The sequence below is a fragment of the Acomys minous genome (genome assembly GCF_964271855.1).
Source record: "Acomys minous genome assembly, chromosome: 14".
In the NCBI taxonomy this organism is placed as follows: domain Eukaryota; kingdom Metazoa; phylum Chordata; class Mammalia; order Rodentia; family Muridae; genus Acomys; species Acomys minous.
In genome coordinates this window covers 36,103,586-36,123,608 of record NC_140496.1, presented here as the reverse complement: position 1 = coordinate 36,123,608, position 20,023 = coordinate 36,103,586, and the positions used below count along the sequence as shown (strand labels likewise).

Here is a 20,023-nt window from a genome sequence, read left to right as displayed (position 1 = left end):
CCTCTTTTGCCTCTTATTCTTTTTTTTTTTTTTTTTGAGATTATGACATAATTTCCCCCTCCCCTTTCCTCTTTCTAAACCCTCCCATTTGCCCCTTCTTGCTCTCTTTCAAATGCATGGCCTCTTTTTATTTGTTTATTTATTTTTATTATTTGCATATATGTGCGTGTATATACATGTGCTACTAAATACATAAGTACAGCACACACACATAGCTTCACCAACATGACTGCCTAAACATGAACCGAACAAGGCCAGCAACGTGAACATGGACAGGGGAAAGCCCGGGAAGCCTTAACCCGCCACAAGGAACTACAGGCAGCTAAGGAACAGCTGAGATTGGGAGAAACAGTCTTCCCCAGAGAAGCAGACATCAGTCCGTTTATCCACACCAACTGGCCAGCCCCGAAAGCTCCCTCCACCCCCCACCTTTTGAGATTTAGATTTTAAAAGTCCGAGTTGTGCACTTGAACCCCAGAATTGTAAATGGAGCCTTCCTCTCTGCTGCCCCGTGCTGGGTGTCAGGGAGCCTGAACAGGGAGGACTGTTCTTCAGTCTCCTTGGAGCCTCGGGCTTTACGAGGTTGCCCCATCTGCCTTCCATCCTACCTCTCTCTCCACTGCGACGTTTGAGTCACCAGGAGGTCACCATGTTAATCGTTTTCATTTGTTGCTTTCAGCGTGTTTATGAATTCATGGCATGTCAAATGTGATCTTAATATTAAATTACCAAATGTGAGAGGGCAAGCTTACAGAACCAAATTTTTGCTTCTGTTTGGTCCCATTCCACTCGAATGCCTCAGTTCATATCCTTAAAGCCATTCAACAGAATTAACGTTCCCTGGAGCCCTTTATCTGGTAGGCAACAGGTGCTCGGTAAATGCTTGCTGGCTAATTAGTTAATGGTACAAACTCGTGCTTTAAAAAGCCCGTGAGCCCAGCCTTCCCCTTGATTTTCTGTCTGCGGCCTACAGGGCTGTGGAAATCACCCCCATTCTTTCTCCACCCCTGAACACACCCCTCACCTTAGCCCCCATGGCACCTGCTTTGCCCCATGGCTCTGGCATAAGGCCAGGTAAGTTGGCCATGATTGTGACAGACCCTTGACAGTGGGTCTGAGAGCAGGGTGGGGTTGGAGCATGTGTGATCAGCATAGTTATAAACAGTGGCTAAGGAGGTAGGAAGAGCCCTGGTGAGGGCACAGAGGACTACAGAAGGCCTTAGTTGGGTCTGAATTAAAGGGGCCAAGGAAGCACCCCAGGAAGGAACATGCAAGGCCCTGTTGCAGGGGTAAGGAGAGAGGCTCAGCCATGTGACTGTGGATCTGCCCTGTGCCCATGTGGCTATCTCCGTAGCATTGTACACCTGCCCAGTGGTATTTATGTTATATGGACCATGGTATTTAGTATCTGGACCCACACCCAGCAAAGCCCTAGAGATTAAAAAAAAAAAAAGATAAACTGCTTTAGCCAAGGGCGGCAGGGACAGGAGTGGGAACGCATGGTGTCACTGCTAGAGGTGATTGTTAAGACTGATCTCCATTCAGACCCTACCCCTGAGTCACCAGGCCTGGAACCACCCCGGGAATATTTAACTGGAGAATTAGGTTACCTGTGCTCGGCAAACGAACACAAAAGAAAACAACAGCACAAGGGTGCCACCCTCCATGTTCCACACAGAGAGCTGGCAGAGCGTGGAGTGGAGCTTAGGGTTATGGGAGAGGGCACAGATCCAACAGTGCCACAGGTAGTAGAGTCATGGCGCCATAGAGGCAGAGCCATTGGACAGCTCTACAGCACTAGGGAGACAGCCACATTGGCACAGGGCAGGTCCACGGCACCATGTGTCTTTTAAGCATAAACAGGCATGGCATCATCGGTTCCACACCATCTGCTCTGCCCCGGGTGAGCAGCTCCCCAGACGTTATGCCAAAGGAGCAGCAGGGAGCCCCTAAACCGGAGGAAAGCCTCACGCGTGTTAGCCGTCAGCACAGATCCAAACTTCGTGAACGGTGACTCAGTGGTTAAGAGGAGTGGCTTCCTCTTCCAAAGGACCTTGGTTAAATACCCAGCACCCACATGGTGGCTCACAACTGCCCCGTAACTCCAGTTCCAGGGGATGGGATGTTCTCTTCTGGCTTTGGTAGGCACTGGGCACACAGGAGGTGCACAGACATACACGCAGCCAAAACACCCATTCACCTGAAATAACCATTAAAAAGAAATAAACTGAGATGTCACCACATACCTACAGCGGTGGTTATCTTTTTAGCAGCAGTGATGACTGTGCATTTGGTGGGGTGCATGTACATAAAGACGGCCTTCTGTGGCGCTTAAGAGTCAGTGAGGCAGATGCTCTCATAAGTGAGTGGACTATTTCCTTTTTCTTTCTCTCGCTCTCTCTGTCTCTGTGTCTCTCTGTCTCTCTCTGTCTCTGTCTCCCTCTCTGTCCTTCTCTGTCTGTTTCTCTCTGTCTCTGTCTCTGTCTGCCTGTCTGCCTGTCTGCCTGTCTCTCTGTCTCTGTCTCTGTCTCTGTCTCTGTCTCTGTCTCTGTCTCTGTCTCTGTCTCTCTCTCTCTCTCTCTCTCTCCCTCCCTCCCTCCCTCCCTCCCTCCCTCCCTTAAGTTAATCTACTTATTTGCAGAGCTGGAGTCATGCCCGGCCTTGTGTACACTAGACAAACACTTGACCTCAGCTATACCCCTAGCCCTGTAACTTCCTATAAAACTTGACACAGTGTCCTGGCATGTAGTCTACAGCACCGCAGTGAGATTGCTGCATATGGGGTGCCACACACCACATTCCAGGGCCCTGCTATAAGCTCACATGCTGCAGCAGACTGCCAGCAAGTTGACCAGTCTCTCAGTGCCCCTGTTTCCCTTCTACAAGATGGGCCTGCTCACAGCACCAACAGCACAGAGCTGCTTGAGAGGAAAATTCACAAAAGTCAGCAAGATCCATGGCGATCGCCTGGGAGTGTTGACTGTTACTGTGGGATGGCACCTTGGCTCTTTGATGCTGGGGACTGTTGTGTCTTTGGTGCTGCGTGGCAGCTCAGAGGGAGGACAGTTTCTCTTTGTGTGTTGTTGAGTAAAAGAAGATGAAGGTCCTAGCTCAAAAGCCCTGCTATCTGAGAGCTGCCTGTGCTGTACCAGCTGGGAGGCTGCAGTGCCTCCGGCCCTCTCAGAACCCAGTTAGAATGGACCTGGAGGAAGAACTATATTGCAAGGACCATTTAACACATACTAGACACGTGAAGCATGCTGGGTCTTCTTTTTTAAAGATTAACTTATTTGTGCCGGGTGTGGTGGTGCATGCCTTTAATGCCAGCACCTGGGAAGCAGAGGCAGGTGGATTGCTGTGAGTTTGAGGCCAGCATGGCCTACAAAGCGAGTCTACAACAGCCAAGGCTACACAGAGAAACCTTGTCTCGAAAAACCAAAAAAAAAAAAAAAAAAAAAGATTAATTTGCTTGCTTCGTGTGTATGAATGTTTTCCTTGCATGCATGTGTGTGTACCATGTGTGCTCTTGTTGGATCCCTTGGAACTGGGGTTATCAACGGTCGTCAGACACTATGTGTGTGCTGCAAATCGAACTTAGGTCCTTTGCAAGAAGAAGTACAACTGCTAGGCCGTCTCTTCAGCCCCAGGAGGCTGGAAGCTACCAAAGTTGGTTTTAGAGTAAAGTAGATGGGATGAACTCACCCTCAAATTTGAAAAGAGTACTTTTCAGCTTTATAGAAGACCAGAGGAAAAGGTCGCTTTTGCTCTGGCCTCTCTGACTTTTCCTTCCACAGTCCTCTTTGTCTTCCCTAACCCAACTCACTCTGGCTCCCTGTGCCTGGTGCTCCCCTACTGTGCAGCCTGTGCTCTGGTCTCTGCTGTCACTTGCTCCTCCTCACGCCGAGGGCAGGCTGCTTGCTTCTTTTCATTGCTCTCTCCAGTAACGCCTCAGACCTTTCTCATTACCACCCTCTACAAAATTGAGATTTAGGGTTCAATGTTAACCCCCAAATAACGTTTACAATGACAACTTTATTGGGACATTATTGATATGCCCAAACCATCAAAATATGAGTTTTCAGATCATCTTTAGTTGTTGCCTCGAGGGTGTTGTTTTGTTTTGTTTGTTGTCGTTTTGATTTGTTTATTTGTTTGTTTTTATTGTTGTATTGGATTGTGTCTTGTGTCTTCTAGAAGGGTCCTTGTGGTTTTCCCATTCTGACATGTCTGTTACCGGGGCACATCTTAAGACAGCCTGTGGCTGGCTGCTTTAATTGTAATGACATACCTTAAAATTCAAAGGACTCTCTGAGTCGATGAAACACAGCTTCTAAAGGTCCTATAATCATTTATTCTAAAGACTCTCAAGCCCACATTTCTGCTGGACTGCTGGCACAGATGTTAAATGTGCCGTAATTGACTTCCTCCTGGGCACCCCGACTAAGTCAAATCACCGGGGTGCGAGCCTGGGATGCAGGGGACAGGAGGGTTCATCACAATACTTAATTGTTACTGTCCTTTTTGGAATCTCTTCCCCCTCTTCTTGTTTCTGGCTTTCAGATGCCTACTGGACGAGTTCTCTTCTTCTTCTGAGGTTAAAAACAATAGCACTGAAGTAGCTCTGAAAGCCGCTGAATGTGGAGTAAGTTTGTGGCTTGCAGACGGCCACTGGCAGTTTGCATTTAAGCCAGTGTGACTTTGATTTAAGAATCTGACTCGATGGGTAATCTATCCACGGCAGGAGGTGATGTCTACACTGTTTCCACCAGACACACCAAGTTCTTCGGCAATGTGTTTATTTCTGAGTGGTTATGTACTTAATAAATAATGCGTTTCAGTGGGTATTATTTTCATTTCGGTGTTTAATACCTCCGCAGTCTGTCTTGGATCCAGGGTTGAATGGCACCTCGTAAATTACAAGCCGATATTAGCCGCTCCCTTCTCGCATCTTAATTATTGGGTTGAAAAGAAAGAGCAGGCTTTTATAAGCATTCATATTTTCTGTTTACAAGGCTTTTACTGACGTCTAATAAATTTAATTACCCCTAATAAGAAGAGGAAATGAAGTTCTATTTAGCAAATTCATAGCTTTGAAATGCATCTTGTAGCTCTACAAGGACCACAGGCTCCAGGAAGGTGAAAGCTATTTAGGCACTGCGGCTGGGTTCAGCTAACTGCAAAACAAATTATTTTTGTTTCCATTTTATTGCTCAACCTCCAGGGTAAACTGGGGGCTACCTGAGAAAGTCACCTCTCAGGAACTTTACACTTTACACCCATACCCCACAGGGCTGGAGCATGGTCCTGTATTAAAAGGGACAATTTCCAAATGTAATTTTAAACTTGGAAATTGACTGTGTCTTGACTTATTTCCTTTCACGAGCTGGTCGCTCCTTCAGCCTGCTCTGTTTTCTTCCTGTTGTGGGCCCACAGTCCCTTCAGCAGTAGTCAGGTCAGGGTAGAGAAGGAATCAAGACCATGGACTCACAGTGGGGCCAGGCTGCAGAGGGAACTGTTGTGAACCACAGCCCCGGGGCGGGGCACCACATCACAGGTGGTCCACTGGCTTCCAGAGTGTGTTTGGGGCCTCCAGTAGGAAGCCTGTAAATGCTGGAAGACTTGTTTTATAGGTCATCAGATAGTTCATTTGGATTTATCCAGGGGTCCTATGTCTTCCCAAATAGTACTCCACAGGCTTCTAGATTTCATTTTATTGGAGTGTCTCTTATACAGGAAAACACACAGGGAAACACATGACCTAGAAAGGACTCTTTCTGCAAAACTGAAAAATAGCCAGGCGTAGTGGTGCACACCTATGACCCCAGTGCTGGAAAGGCCAAGGCAAGAAGATCACAAATCCTACCCTGCCTGGGCTACACAGAGAGGTCCAGGCCAGCCTGGGCTGCAGGGTGGTGGTTCTCTGTGGTACGGTTGCCCCTCTGAGTGGTGATGCACTGTGAGCGTTAACGAGATGCTGTGGGCGGATGGTCATTTCTTCAGGGGACCTCAGGCTGGGAACCCCTCTCACAGTCAGCCAGTGCCTGTCACTCAGTGACCTCACTCTCACGCCTGCCGTCAGTGTCTCCATGTCCTTGTAGCTGCCTCAGGGTCCTGTTTCTCTTTGGCTTGCTAGCGTTTCACCTGTGCTCTGTCTAGCTTCCACTAGGACATCCACAGCTTGCTGCCTTTAGCCTTGGTCCTTCTAGCCCCTTATCCATAGCGGTGGCCAAAAGTAGCTTCTCAGCCGAGGATCAACCGCGAAACTGCCTCTCATCTCACATCTGTTTCTGTGTTAGCATCCCTAACTCCTGGTCTGCTGAGGCAGCACTTCAACTTTCCCAAATCAACCTGCTGCTTGCAGCCACCCTGAGTCCTCCGCTGTGGCAGCCAGAGAAGGGCTGGGCTCGTGGGTCACAGCAGAGATGGACAGATCTGCTCTGGAAAGCAAGAAAGAGAGGCTAAGAAAGACAATCTGGGAGCATATTTTATGACCACTTCAACTTCTGCTTTTGTGAATTGTTTGTTTGTATCTTTTGTCATTTAAAAAATTTCTTTTCATTGATTCGTGGGAGAATTTTGCATATTTGCCAACCATTCCTCTGTTTGTTAAATACTGTCTTTCACATGGTGCTTGCATTATTTTTATCATACATGTGATATCTCATACAAGCATTTGGTTTTCAATGTCAAGTTCCTTAATATTTTCTTGTTCCTTTTCATTTCTATCTTACAAGCTCTCCACACAAATCGTTTTTTTGTGTGGAGGGGGAAAAAAACTCCATGTTTTCTTCTGATGATTTTTGCTTTATGTTTCTACCTTCAAATTTTGAATTCATCAGCCACTTTTGTGAGTGAGATGAGGAAACAGTTTTACAGCCACCGCTAATCCTGTTGCCTTAATACCAGGCAAAGGCAAACCAAGCCTCTCAGATCCATTGAGAATCCATCTTTTTATTTTTCAAGTCAAATTTCAATTTTTAAATTATTTTTATTAATTTAAATTAAATTATTCTTATGAGCATTGGTCTTTTGCCTGCACACGTCTGTATGTGGGTGTCTGATCCCTTGGAACTGCAGTTATAGACAGTTGGTAAACTGCCCTATGAGTGCTGGGAATTGAACCCTGGTCCTCTGGAAGAGCAGCCAGTGCTCTCAACTGCTGAATCAACTTTCTAGCTTGAGAAGCCATCTTTCTAACATGCTAAACTCTTAATTTTTATGGGGATTGAGGGCTTGCACTGAATGCCTGAATTTTCTCAGTGAGTCCACTTGTGGAGAACAGCAAGCGAGAAAGACATCTGTGGACAGCAGTGCGTCATGAAGCTTTGGCCAAAGGCAGAGGAGAGTGTGCAGAAGGGCGGAGCCTGTCCCTGGGACCCAGCACCCGAGAAGCTACACTCTAACACGTCTACACATGTTGCTGGGGGGCAGCGGTTCGGCATAGGCAAGGATGTCTGTCTGTCTGTCCTGTTTCCTGTCGCTGCTGTCTAGACGGCATGCGGCCCACAGGAGACAGTCATTTTGTGCCTTCTGGATGAGTGGAGAAATGCTCGGGAGCATTCTCAAAACAAATGGCATTCCTGGGGAAACAGTCCAATGAGCTGAGGGAAGGAAACACAAGGCATGCTGGGATAAATAGAAGAGGCTGCTGGACAGCCTGGCCAGACACAGCAGGCATCGTCCTTGGGAGCTGTAAATATGTCATCCCGACTAGCTTTTGCTCAAGATGACAGAGACAAAGCTGCTGGGGACAGTTTCCTCTCTTGGTGAGGCAGGAAAGGGACTTTCTGGTTTCAGGACATTCATCTGTCCTGGGTTACTGGTGGATCCCTTCCTTATTGTTCGGTGTGGGGGTTGCAGGGCCGGGGGGGGTGCGGGAGGGGGAGGGATCATTTGAGTTGTTTGGGGGATTCTTTCTCCCTTGCCAGGCTGGGCACAGCAGGTGCTGAGATGAATTTGCCATAGAAAAAGAAAAGGAGAACTCCAGCATTTCCCAAGCAAAGCCTTCCAGTCTGGTGCCCTATGGTTTAGCTGGTGGCTGCACCGTCAAGGAGGCAGACATGGGGAGGAATGGGGATGTCTAGTCCGAGGTGCTCAGTCCTGCTCCCAGCCTCCCCACCACATCCCCAGGATGGACCACCCAACTGAAAAGTGAGCAGAGAAATGCCCCGCCCCCTTTCTCATTTATTAGGACCTAGAGAAAAAACGAACCAGGTTTGGAGCTCTTGGGGGTCGGCTCTGAGCACCATTCCTTTTTAGCTGAGAGGTGGAAGGCCTGGAGAGGTTAACATCCTGTCCCTATGCTGATAACCAGGACACAGAGAGGCTGAGGAAGTGGGGTGGTGCGGGGGGGGGGGGGAAGGACACACATTAGGGAATGAAGTTTGCTGTCTGACACCAGCAGCAGCGGAGGTGAAAGAGTGCGTGACAACGGATGATTTCTCAAGGGCGTTTTGTTTGCCAATGGCTTTCGAGTGATTTAGGCAGGTCGTTCGTAGGTCGATACTTTTCTCGGGAGTCCCTGAAATCCACAGCTGCTTAAGAGTCGGACCCAGCAGTTAAAGCCGGAGAGCAGTTTGACCTAGTGGTGGCCCACCTTGCAATGGCAGCTGCCATCAGATAGCCTACTAGGTACCAGACACTGCATGGCCATCCTGTGGGTTTCTAACTACCTGTTCGCATCAGGGTCAGAGGGATCAGATGTCTCCACTAGTGTCTTTAAATCCAACTGTCTAAATTATCACATTCTCTCTCCTGTGAGGATCGTTCTGCAATGGACTTCATCTTCCAAAACCTGTTTCCTCATCTGTTAAATGAGATAGCATGTGCTAAGTCCTTGGCCCTGTACCTGGTATACACAGTCAGTGCTCAATAATGACATCTGACGCTTTGGATCCCAAGCCTGGCTGGCCTCAGAGCCTATCGTCTCTGGCGGATGCTCTTTCTGGTTGAGTAACTGTGTGCTATTGGTGGGGAATTCCACCAGGCTGCTGCCTAGGCTAGGATCACACAGAAGTGACCAGGGTCCAGAGCCAGGCTGCCTGGGCTCACGTCACAGCTGGTACCACTACCACCATCAACAACCAACCACCCTGCAGCCTTGGGAAGGCTAGTTACCCTGGTGTTTGGATCTGAAATGCCCACATAGCTTCATGTACAGAGCTCCCCTTCTCCGGCTGTCGGAGCTATCTGGGGAGGCCATGGAAACCATAGATGCCAGGGTCTAGGTCACTAGGGACAGGCCTTTGAAGGTTATCTTCTCCCAAGGTGAACTGACCAGATCTTCCACTGTGGTGGACAGAAACATCAGAAACCATGAGCCAAAATAAGCCCTGCCACCCGGAACCTGCGTCCATCTGCTGTTTTGGTGACAGCGATCCAGATGCGGCTACTCCAGCCAACCATTCTGTGCCTCCGGTTGTATATAAAAGGTGATGATGGTGACGGCGCCTGCGTGCTACATGGTTGAGTAGATCACTGAGTTCATACAGGCAAGTGCTTGGTGAATGCTGGCTCTATTCTGTTTTTAAGCGCTCTCTCTCTCTCTCTCTCTCTCTCTCTCTCTCTCTCTCTGTGTGTGTGTGTGTGTGTGTGTGTGTGAGAGAGAGAGAGAGAGAGAGAGAGAGAGAGAGAGAGAGAGAGAGAATGTGCATATGTGTGTTATGTGCTGGTGTTCACAGAGGTCTCAGAAGAGAGCATCAGATCCCCTGGGGCTGGAGTTACAAGCAGCTGTGAATCATCCCAACATGGGGTGGGGTGGGGGTGGGGCTCTGGAAAACAAATTCTGGGGTCTCTACAAGAGCAGTGTGTGCACTTAACCACTGAGCCGCCTCCCCAGCCCTTCGACTGCTGGGGTTTTATTATTACTAGCCTTTTATCAGCAGGGAATGGGGGCATGGCCAGGATTTCACTGAGTTAAAGGGGTCCTTGAGCTATGCGGAGGGGCTGTGTAGTAGAGATCGGAAAAGTTTCTGGTATCACTGGATGTTCAGCATAGGCTCAGGAAGGAAGAGGAGGTGGACTGTCTGGAGCTGGAAGGAAGAGAACAGTGTTGTAGTCAAGAAAAGCATTGGAATGGGGCCAGCAGAGCGCAGCTCCCCTCCGGGCTTAGCCACTAGCTACCTTCAGGACCTGGCCAGGCACAAACTCCTTGGGAATCAGTCCCTTCAACCGTAAAATAAGAAGGTTGACTCAAGTCCATTCGTGTATAGAGACTTAAAAAAAAAATAAATCTAGCACTGGAGTACCAGGCCCTGGGAACACGAGAAAGAAAAAGCAACTGTTGTTCATTTTGTGAGGAGGGCACAGACAGAGAAGTAATCACTCATGGTGGCCAGAGCCTCCAAGCACTGAATACAGGGCATTGGGTAGGCAGGTGGGTAGCAGAGGCCTCTCTGAGGAAGCCCCCTTTGCACTGTGGGAGAACATTCTAGGTAGGACCCTGGCACAAGACAGAGGAGGAGAGACGGCTGAGGTGTCAGGCAGGCACATCACAGCAGAAAGAAAAGAAAGCTAGAGGGATGCGAAGAGCTGGCCACCAGGGCTAGTGTGCAAGGACAGTTGTGTGGGTTTCTGTCAGCAACTGTGAGGCGGCTTAGGGGGTAGCTTAAACACGAAGGCGCCTCGTCCGTGCTAGTCAGCTTTCTGTTGCTGTGACAAAACAGCAGATGCAAACCAACTTGAAGGAGGAAGGGTTTATTTTGGCTCATGGTTTCAGACCCTGTTGACTGGCTCTGTTGTTCCTGGACCTGTAGTGGAGCCAAGCTGCTCACCAAGAGGAGGGAATATGGTGGGAACAAGATTTATCTTGAAGGTGATGCTTAGGATACGATTTCCTCCTGCCAGGCTCCACACCACCCAGAATTCTCATCACTTCTCAATGGTCCATTCAGTCAAGAACTCCAATGGACTTATTCATTAATAGCTCCAAGCCTCTACAACCCAGTCATTTCACCCCCACCCCCCAAAAAAGCCACCCCTGTGGACAGTATGGCCCTGGGGACCTAGCTTTCAGCAAGCGCCTTTGAGGGACACCAACAAAGCACTAACTACAGCAATCTTGTTTTCACAGATTGGCACACAGTCCAGCTGTGGTGTGAAGACCAGCAGACTAAAGTCAGAAAAAGCCACAGCTGCAGGGGTACAGTTGCCAACTGGGGACAGAGATGGCTTTGGAACCAAAATAGCATCCACGGAGAAGGTCCGGAGCATGTATGCATCAGCCAAGGGAGGCCATAGTGACCCTCCGTTTGGACTCAACTCTTCCTATGTTACTAGGGTCCATGGTGGTTAGACACCTGGAGAATCTCAGTAGCTTACAACACAGCTTACTGCTCACTTCTGCCAGTGCCAGCTGTGGGTCACTGTACCTTGCTTGGTGGTCTTTAATCTTAGGGTCTACCTCCGAGGGAGCAGCCTCTCTCTCAAGGATCAAACGCAAAGTGAAAACCAGCAGAATCCTGGGAGGGTACATAAAGCATGGCATCCTGCCTCGTGGCATCGGCTAAATGCAGTTATGTGGTCAGGTGTCAATCAAGGGGTGGAGCTCCACACTTTTGCCCACAGTACTGGGAACAGAATCCCCCCCCCCCCCCCCCCCCCCCGCCAAGACAGCAACCTGAAATCTCAGCAGGGAGCGGAGCCTAGCAGGAAACGTCAGTCCATAAACCCCAGCTAGTAGAGCCCAGGGTAAGCTAGGCAGTCAGGGGGGAGGGACCATCGCATTAGCCTGGTGCTGCCCCTATCTGTCCTTTCACCTTTTCCCAGCAGGGTGGAGGATCAAATGCGGCTTGGAGGCTGGGAACAGGACCCCCTGGGGGTGTCGTGTCTCAGGTTTGCATTCATGTGCAGTTCAGCTGCTTAGAGGAGAGGGGCCAGGTAGGCTAGGTACCAGAGAGCATCCAGGTTAACTTCCCGCAAGGAAGAGGCCGGTCACCTGAGCCCGCCCTCTTTGTACACTCCTTTTAGTCCAACTGCCAAGTTCTTGGAGACGAACCAACCTTCCCCCTCCTTTCTTTGTTCTCTCTCCTCTACTCCGGGCTCAGGTCTCCGGGGCCTCGGGGAAGGTCAAGTGCTGGTTGCGTGCTTTGGTTTTCAGACATCAAAAAATGGTTCCCCGGGTGAACAATGGCCTGACCATCTGCGAGATGTTAACTGCATAATGGAATGTAACGCGAAGGGCTTTTAAAAACACGAAGAGAGATTTTATTGTAACTAATCGTGATGGATGGCGAGTGTGGTCACACTTGGATCGTAAATCTTTGTGCCAAGCCTGGGACCAAAAAAAAAAAAAAAAAAAAAAAAAAGCCAAGGAACTCCGGAGTTCAGAAAGCCTTGTCCTCAGCCATGGGCAAATCACATGGGAAAGGTCTTGGGAGCTCATTTGCATCTGTGCCCTTCTGCGATGAAGTCATTGGCTGCCTCTGCTTGAGTGATAGGCTGCCAGGGTGATAGCCCATCTCACCTCGGTTCCCAGGGGTGGGCTCTGAGGCTAACTAAAAGGGAAAGGGGCGGGACAGAGTCTTGGACTGATTCCCCACCCCCAACCACCCCCGCGCCCCGCCCCCCTCTCATCTCCCATTTAATTAAAGAGAAAAACCAGCCACAGATCAGGGCAGGCTCTCAACGGCAAAGTTCACGGGTAATAGCTGCTCCTATTAGCCACGTTGGTTGTTTTAGAAGCATCCGAGCAGTTGTGAAGTTGGCCAAGGCGCTTTTCTCATGAAGTTTGATGAATCAGTCAAGGTTTTATGACTATGTCTGAAGGGGCAGGAAGGCTGGACAGCAGTCAGCGCCTCCTCTGCAGGCGCTGGAATAGCCTTGGGAACGACACCTAAGCTCTGCGCCTCGGTTTTCTCCTCTATCTTCTGTTAAGTGGGTTTAATCGTGGCCAGGCTACCTCACTAGATGTGTTTATGTGATGTCATTTATATTTCAAAGCAGTCAGTAGGATATTATAGGATATACCATTTTTTATTCAAATTGGAATTTGAAAAACAATTTAAACAATATGCCAGATATCAATACTTTTTTTTTCCTAGAGAGACAACAAGGAGAACAAGTGGGGGCGGGCAGAGAAATGGAAAAACTGTATGGGACTCACTTTCAAGATGTAGGTATGGTTTGGCTCCCGGCCTCACGTATTTCCTCCAACTGGAAGAGTAAAAACAGCGAGAGTGCTATGCCTTCAGTCCTTTAGGTATGCAGGTGCTTTCACCTGACAAGTCCCTCTAAAAGTCCTGTGCTAAAAACCACAGCTCCACAAAGTCATCCCAAAGTGATGTTGGGACTTGACTAAATCAGGAGGATGGAGCCCTCTTGAATGGGATTGGCATCCATACAATCGAGACTCCAGAGAGCTGCCTGCCTCTTTCTTGGTCCGAGTACCAAGAAAGAAGTTGACACTACGTCTGCTGGTGCCCTGAGCTTCCCAGCCTCCAGAGCAGTGAACAGTATGGGTCTGTGGTTTTTAAGGCCTGGGTGTGGTGGTGGAGATCCCTCAGAATGGCGGGGGCTACAGCAAATACTCGCTTTGAAAAGATGCTTAGGGAGAACTTTCCTGTGCGTGTTTAGCAACTGTTTTACTTTGAATGATACTGCACAGACCCTCCTCCCCCAACGCAGAGCTTTACTGATAGTGAGCAATTCACCATCTTTAAGGCAAGGGGATCAGTGTCCTAAAGTCACAGAAAGTACCATAGAGCGGGATGGAATGCTTCGGATTCTCCAGGTAACTGTTCTTGTCTGTCTGTCCATCTGTCTGTCTGTCTGTCTGTCCTGTCATCTGAAAGTCATAGAGAACTGCGCTGAGAACTTTTGGTTCCCATGGCCCACATCTGATAAACCTTTCTTCTTCTTCTTCTTCTTCTTCTTCTTCTTCTTCTTCTTCTTCTTCTTCTTCTTCTTCTTCTTCTTCTTCTCCTTCTTCTCCTTCTTCTTCCTCTTCCTCTCCTCCTCCTCCTCCTCTGAGATAGGGGTTCTCTGTGTATCCCTGGATGTCCTGGAACTTGCTCTACAGACCAGGCTGCCCTCTAACTCAGAGAACCTCCTGTCTCTGCCTCCCAAGTGCTGGGATTAAAGGCGTGCACCAGCACTGCCCAGCAAGCCCTTTTTTCTAGTGTTGAGGCATTTCCCTATTTTCTCAGAGTTTCTCCACACCTGACAAGGGTAAAGGTGGAACCACTCTGGGATTGCTTTCACTTCCGTTTCCTTCATTAACAGTTTGGGGGAATTCACTGAAGTATTTTGAGATCTTTAATGTAACTCCAGATTGTTTCTGGGTTGAATTTTTTTTTCTTTCTAAAATTCCTATAGAATTCTGCAAACTTGGGTGGGGGCGGGGAGATAATTGGACTCTACTCTCAATTTCAAAGCTATCTTCTGGAGCTCTTTGGTTCTTTTCGAAGTTGTTGAGGCCGAGCTTTAGACTAAAATAAAATACTTGGTGTAAATATTCTGTGGCGATTTTTTAAAATTCCAGTCTTCCTAGACAGAAAATTGAACACGTCGTACATGAGTCAGGCCTACCGCACTCATATCTAGTGATGGGGATATTTAAATAGCAACAACTTGTTTTAATTTTCTGGCATAGCATCTTGATATGCAATCCAGGCTGGCCTGAATCCCTGGTCTTCCTGCTTCAGCCTTCCACATGATGGGGTCATAGGTCAGTGCCGGCACACCCAGACCTATCTTTTGACCATGTCTGAGAATTCAGGAGAGCTAACCCATCCGTGTGGCTCTTTATTTAGGAGTTAATCTATTTATGGATGATGTCAATAATGTTTGGTTTTTCTCTTCTTTTGTGCTTTAGGCTTATTTGATTCTCCTTCATTCCCTTTTGTTGTATGAGTTATGTTTACTGCCTTGCTTTCATTAAAAATAATTAGTACATTGCCTACTCTTGTTCTGTTAGTGGCAACCTTTAAGTTTTTCAGATGTGTCTTGGATCGTTTTTCTCTGATACCATAAATCAGTATCTATCAAACTTCCCCATGTGTATAATGGAAAATGTCTTGAATTTGTCTCTTTACCTCATTAAATTGATTTTCTGCAGTATCTACCCTGCTGTTCATATGAGTTTTTAATTAATCAATTGTGTTTTCTCTCCACTCACTCTCTCCTTATCTCGGTTGCTTCCTTTCTCACCCTGCTCACTTCGGCTTCTGGATTCAATGGCCCCTTCGATGTTATTGAAAAAGCCAATCAGAAATTGCCTCCAGCTGCCTTTTCTTGCCAAGACGTCCGTACAGTGAGGGTGGTTTTTGTGGCCCCTAACATCCTGCCCCCTGACTACAGGGGCTCCTTACGTGCCTGGGGTCCCACCTGCACATCTTCCAGTTCCTTCTGAGCGGGTTGCTTTTAGGGAATCCTGTCAGTATCGACCCTTATTTGCTGGGTGAGGGATCATGAACTGGTCCTCTGGACCCTTCCCAGTGTCCACGGGTCGTGCTATGAGGAGCAGCGCTGTTTGGTTTACAAGACAACATCCAACTCTGCACTGAGTTTTCATTGCCTTACAGGGAAAAAAAAAACCCAAAAATCGTGTAGTGTTGCTCAGTCGGTGCAGAGACACTAACAATGGGTTTTGGTGATGAGGTGTTGTTTGGGGGTTTTTGTTTTGTTTTGTTTTTAATGAAGTACATTAGCAGAACCTGCAACTGCTGTACTCAGGATGGATGCACCAGCAATGACTGGCCATAGGTAAAAGTGAATCTATGATGCCGTTGTCTTTCATTGACCCCACCCCCTCCAAAACAGTCTAGGGGTCCAAAAATAAAGTTTTGATAGATTGATTAATGTGTGGTTAGGCAGCCTTCAAGCATAATGCAGGTATATTAGATGCTATGACAACATTTTTATTTTTTATTTTTTATTTTTGGTTTTTTGAGACAGGGTTTCTCTGTGTAGCCTTGGCTGTCCTGGACTCACTTTGTAGACCAGGCTGGCCTCAAACTCACAGCGATCCGCCTGCCTCTGCCTCCCGAGTGCTGGGATTAAAGGCGTGCGCCACCACCGCCCGGCTATGACAACATTTTTATTGTTAAAAAAAACAACAACAACAACTCACAGAGCCTTGCCCGATTCATATTTATAAAGTGAGATAGGGCTTAGTGGTAGAGTGCTAGCCTAGCATGCCGAAAGCCCTGGGTTTAACTTCACAAAAAATTATACAGACACATAGACACACATGCTCAGCATAACAGCTGTATGTATTTATATGTGCAAGCATGTGTGAGAGAGGAGAGACAGACAGCACACAGCAATGTCTTCATCCTGGCTGGTGTGATGCTGAGAGTCAAACTTTTTACTCACTCCTGGGGTTTTCTTCCTTCCTTCCTTCCTTCCTTTCTTTCTTTTTTTTTTTTTTTACACACATACTCTGTTTTTACACTAAGGACAAGGCCTTGTTTCTTCAGTTCCATAAGTTCACTACAGGATTTCTGGAAACCGGAATAGACACCCTCCCCTCATGACTGTCTGTCGCCTTGCCACACCCCACCTCAATGAAAGACCAAAATGAGAAAGAGCTGAACACCCTGGCCATGTGATTACTGAGAACATCATAATGGTCCCACCATGAAAGCCCTAGTCACCCAGGCCAGAGAGGTGGCGCAGTAGTTAAGAACACTTGTTTTTGCAGAGGATAGGGTTTGATTCCCAGAACCCACAGGACAACTCAGTACTGTTTACAGTTCCAGTCCCAGGGAATCCAATGCTTTCCAAGCACCAGGCACATAGATAGCATACATACATACACACAGTTAAAACACCATACACATGAAGTAAATAGTTCCCAAAAGTTTTTTTAGAACAAAACAAAACAACCCTGTCACCCTTGAAGGTTCTGAAATCACTTCTGAATTAACAGAGAAGAAGGTGAGAGTCTCTTCCTGTCTGTGTGCATTTACACTTTAATTCTGGTGAGGATTTATCCATGTTACATTGCTAGATTTGTGGGATTCTGGGACTGTAAAAGGGCTGAGGTCAGATGAAGCTGGGCCGAGGTGGCTCGCGGCCTCCCGTCCAGCAGTGCTAGCTGAAGAGTCAAACTGATAGCTTGCAATCAAATGTGGTAGGAACATTTACTTTTTATTTAATTAATGAATTAATTTTGGAAGATTTTTTTTTATCTTTGTTTTGGTTTTTGTTTTTGGAGTTTTGAGACAAAGTTTCTATGTGTAACAGTCCTGGATATCCTGGAATTCATTCTGTAGACCAGGCTGGCCTCGAACTCACAGAGATCCACCTGTCTCTGCCTCCCTTCATGGGCTGGGATTAAAGGCATGCACCACTGCTCAGATTTTTATTTATTTATTTTAGTCATCAGGAGTATTTACACCAAGGCAATTGGTATGCGCTTCAGTTCAGGAGTCTTTTAGAGCTCGTTTCTGCACATTGGCCAGCACACCATGGCTTTGCTGTGAGCTGACCTGTAAAAGAAAAGGAATGGGAACACATCCTGCGCGAGGTCACATGACGGCGGGGAGCCAGAGCCAGCATACCAGCTAGGCCTCTCCACCACTCTGCACAGCCCAATCCCCACTGCTGAGCAGTGTGCTTATTTCAGTTAGGAGTGAGGCCCTCATTTCCAGAGCCTGGAGCAAAATGAACAGGTGCCCACAAACAGGCTGCTTTCTGCGAAGTCGCACGGAGACTCTTCTAGTAATAAAGGTAATTAATCTACATGTGAGACTGAACATTTCTCAGATAATTGTTTTTTTTTCCTCCTAAAGCTTAAATCCCCTGTATTAAACAACACAATATTCTTACCATGTGTGCAATGATTTTGTTAATTAAATTGCTGCTAAAACAATATTTATTTTTCCACCTTAAAATCAGCTGAATATCAATGCCCAATCAATATGACGTTGCCGGGAGGCACGCTTGCTTCGAATTTGCTTCACAAATCCGCTGCAGGTAATTTACACCCAGTCAATAAGACATGTTTCAAAAGCTACTTTTCCCTCCCAACAGGCAACCCTGGTCTAATTTACAATTGGATAAAAACTGGCAAACTATACACACCTGAGTTAAATGTAATTTGTAATAGGATTTTTTTTTTTTTTTTTTAAGCAGCAGGGGAAGATTTGATTTTGTGTGCTCGCTATGCAAGCAAGCAATCCTGGCCTGTTTCTGGGAAGATCACTGGGAAACATAAATTGCTTTGTTTTTCCTTTCAGGCATAATTTTTAGTTGTTGTTCTTTGGGTAGGGAGAGGGGGAGACCATCAGGGACACTAAACAAAATGATAGCTGTCTCTGATACATGTCTGCAGACTCCATGGGTAATAGTCGAGAAGGCATTATTTTTGTCTGGGCTCATTTTTTTAAGGAAAAATAAATGTTTGATTCCAAGACAGATTTTTTTTTTCTCCTCCTGTTTCCATCTATTTGGGAAGACGCAGAGAGGAAACTGGAACTGTCAAGGTTTGGCTGAGTGAAAGATTTACAAATTAATCCCAGGGCTGGAAATTACAACAAAGGTTGAAATCTGTAATTAGTGATAGAAGCCGTAATTAACTTATTGGGAACCGTGCGCGGTGTGGGCGCTCTTCCTGGTGGGCAGGTACCGTTATTAGAAAATTCTCTAGGAAGCCGGTCTCTCACCCCTCCGTCTCATCCCCCTGGCTGCCAATTTGATTGGTTAAGTAGTTTGGGCTGTGCAATCCTCTTTTTTCTTTTGGATTGATGTGTTTATTACTTTTTGTGACAGTGGCTCCCAAGGCAGATGTTCAATAAAGGGGGGAAAAAATCTGATACAGACCCAAGTCAGGAGAAGCGGTGGAGACTGGAGAAAATTGGGGAAGTTCTCATAAGCATAGAGCTGTTATTGGAGATTTTGCTCCCAGCGTTTGTAGCGCTTGCGTTATTTACTCTTCCGCAGACGGAAACCTAGCGGGGGAATTATTGAAAGTGGACTTTGCTGAGTTTTAAATTGCGCTTGTTTGATGCGCATCATGGCAACCGCACGTCAAAAGGAAAGCTAAATTGAAGCTCGGAGCGGTGGGAGCCTTGCCTCCCCGAGTCTCTGTTTTGCTCGCGAGGAGAACGGACCTAGCTGCCAGGTAATAATCTAGTGTTCATTTGGTGCCCTCGCAGAAGCAGGGCCAGCTTGAGGAAGCCGTGGCTGTGTCACCTGTCTTAGGGACATCCAAACGCTACACTCCTTGCTTGCCTGTGCTGCTCTTCGAAGCTGTCCTGGCTTCTCTTCTTCCTGGCCCTTTCTCCACTTCCAGGTTGGTCCTGCCCCAGAAATACGGATCTGCCTCAGACATCTGCTTCTATACTGGGGACTTGGTGACAAGCCGGTAGAAGTCACTTTCTCCCAAAGCCTGGAGTCTTTGTTTGCTTTCTTCTTCTTGCTGTTGTTGTTTTAGTCTCTTTTTTTAAAATGACCTTTTCTATTCCATCCTTGATGTCACTGAAATACAATGAATCAGGAACCTTCTAGAGCCAGCACATTCAACCAACTCCCTTCAAAGGGCTTTGAGGACATCACCTCTCAAGACTCCACCCTTTCTGAGAAGCAGCTTCATCTCAAGGTGCCCCAAATGCCATCGACCTCAGACTCATGTCTTCCCCTCCTATGCTGTGCCCTGCTGAGCAGAGGACACCCTTAAAGGCATAACGCTGATCTGCAGCAGCCTGGCCTCCAACTGCTGGGTCACTGAAGCTTCCTTGTCGGCACTTTCCTATAACATGCTAGCTCGCCAGTCTCCAAAACCAGGTTGTCTGTGAGTTTGAGACCAGCCCGGTCTACAAAGGGAGTCCAGGACAGCCAGGGCTACACAGAAAAAAAACAAAAAAACAAACAAACAAAAAAAAACCCCTGTCTTGAAAAACAATAACAACAACAAAAAGGGGGAGGATCCAAATTAGAAAACCAGGACTTTGGCTTTTATTTGATATTTCTCAAATGTATTTCACTCCCAAATAGTTACTGAAAAACTCCCTCCCCCCCCATGTTGTGTGTGTGTTGTATATTGTAAGATACAGAAAGATAATATGTAAAAGAATCTTGC

At 47.3% G+C, this 20,023-nt stretch overlaps 1 long non-coding RNA gene across 1 annotated transcript; it reads left to right on the top strand.

Moving 5' to 3' along the window:
- The first annotated feature begins 7,656 nt into the window (after window positions 1–7,656).
- LOC311583681 lies at window positions 7,657–11,578 on the top strand. The gene is made up of 3 exons (XR_014774633.1): window positions 7,657–7,766; window positions 9,268–9,491; window positions 11,072–11,578. It is a non-coding gene; the product is annotated as an uncharacterized lncRNA (long non-coding RNA).
- The last annotated feature ends 8,445 nt before the right edge of the window (window positions 11,579–20,023 follow it).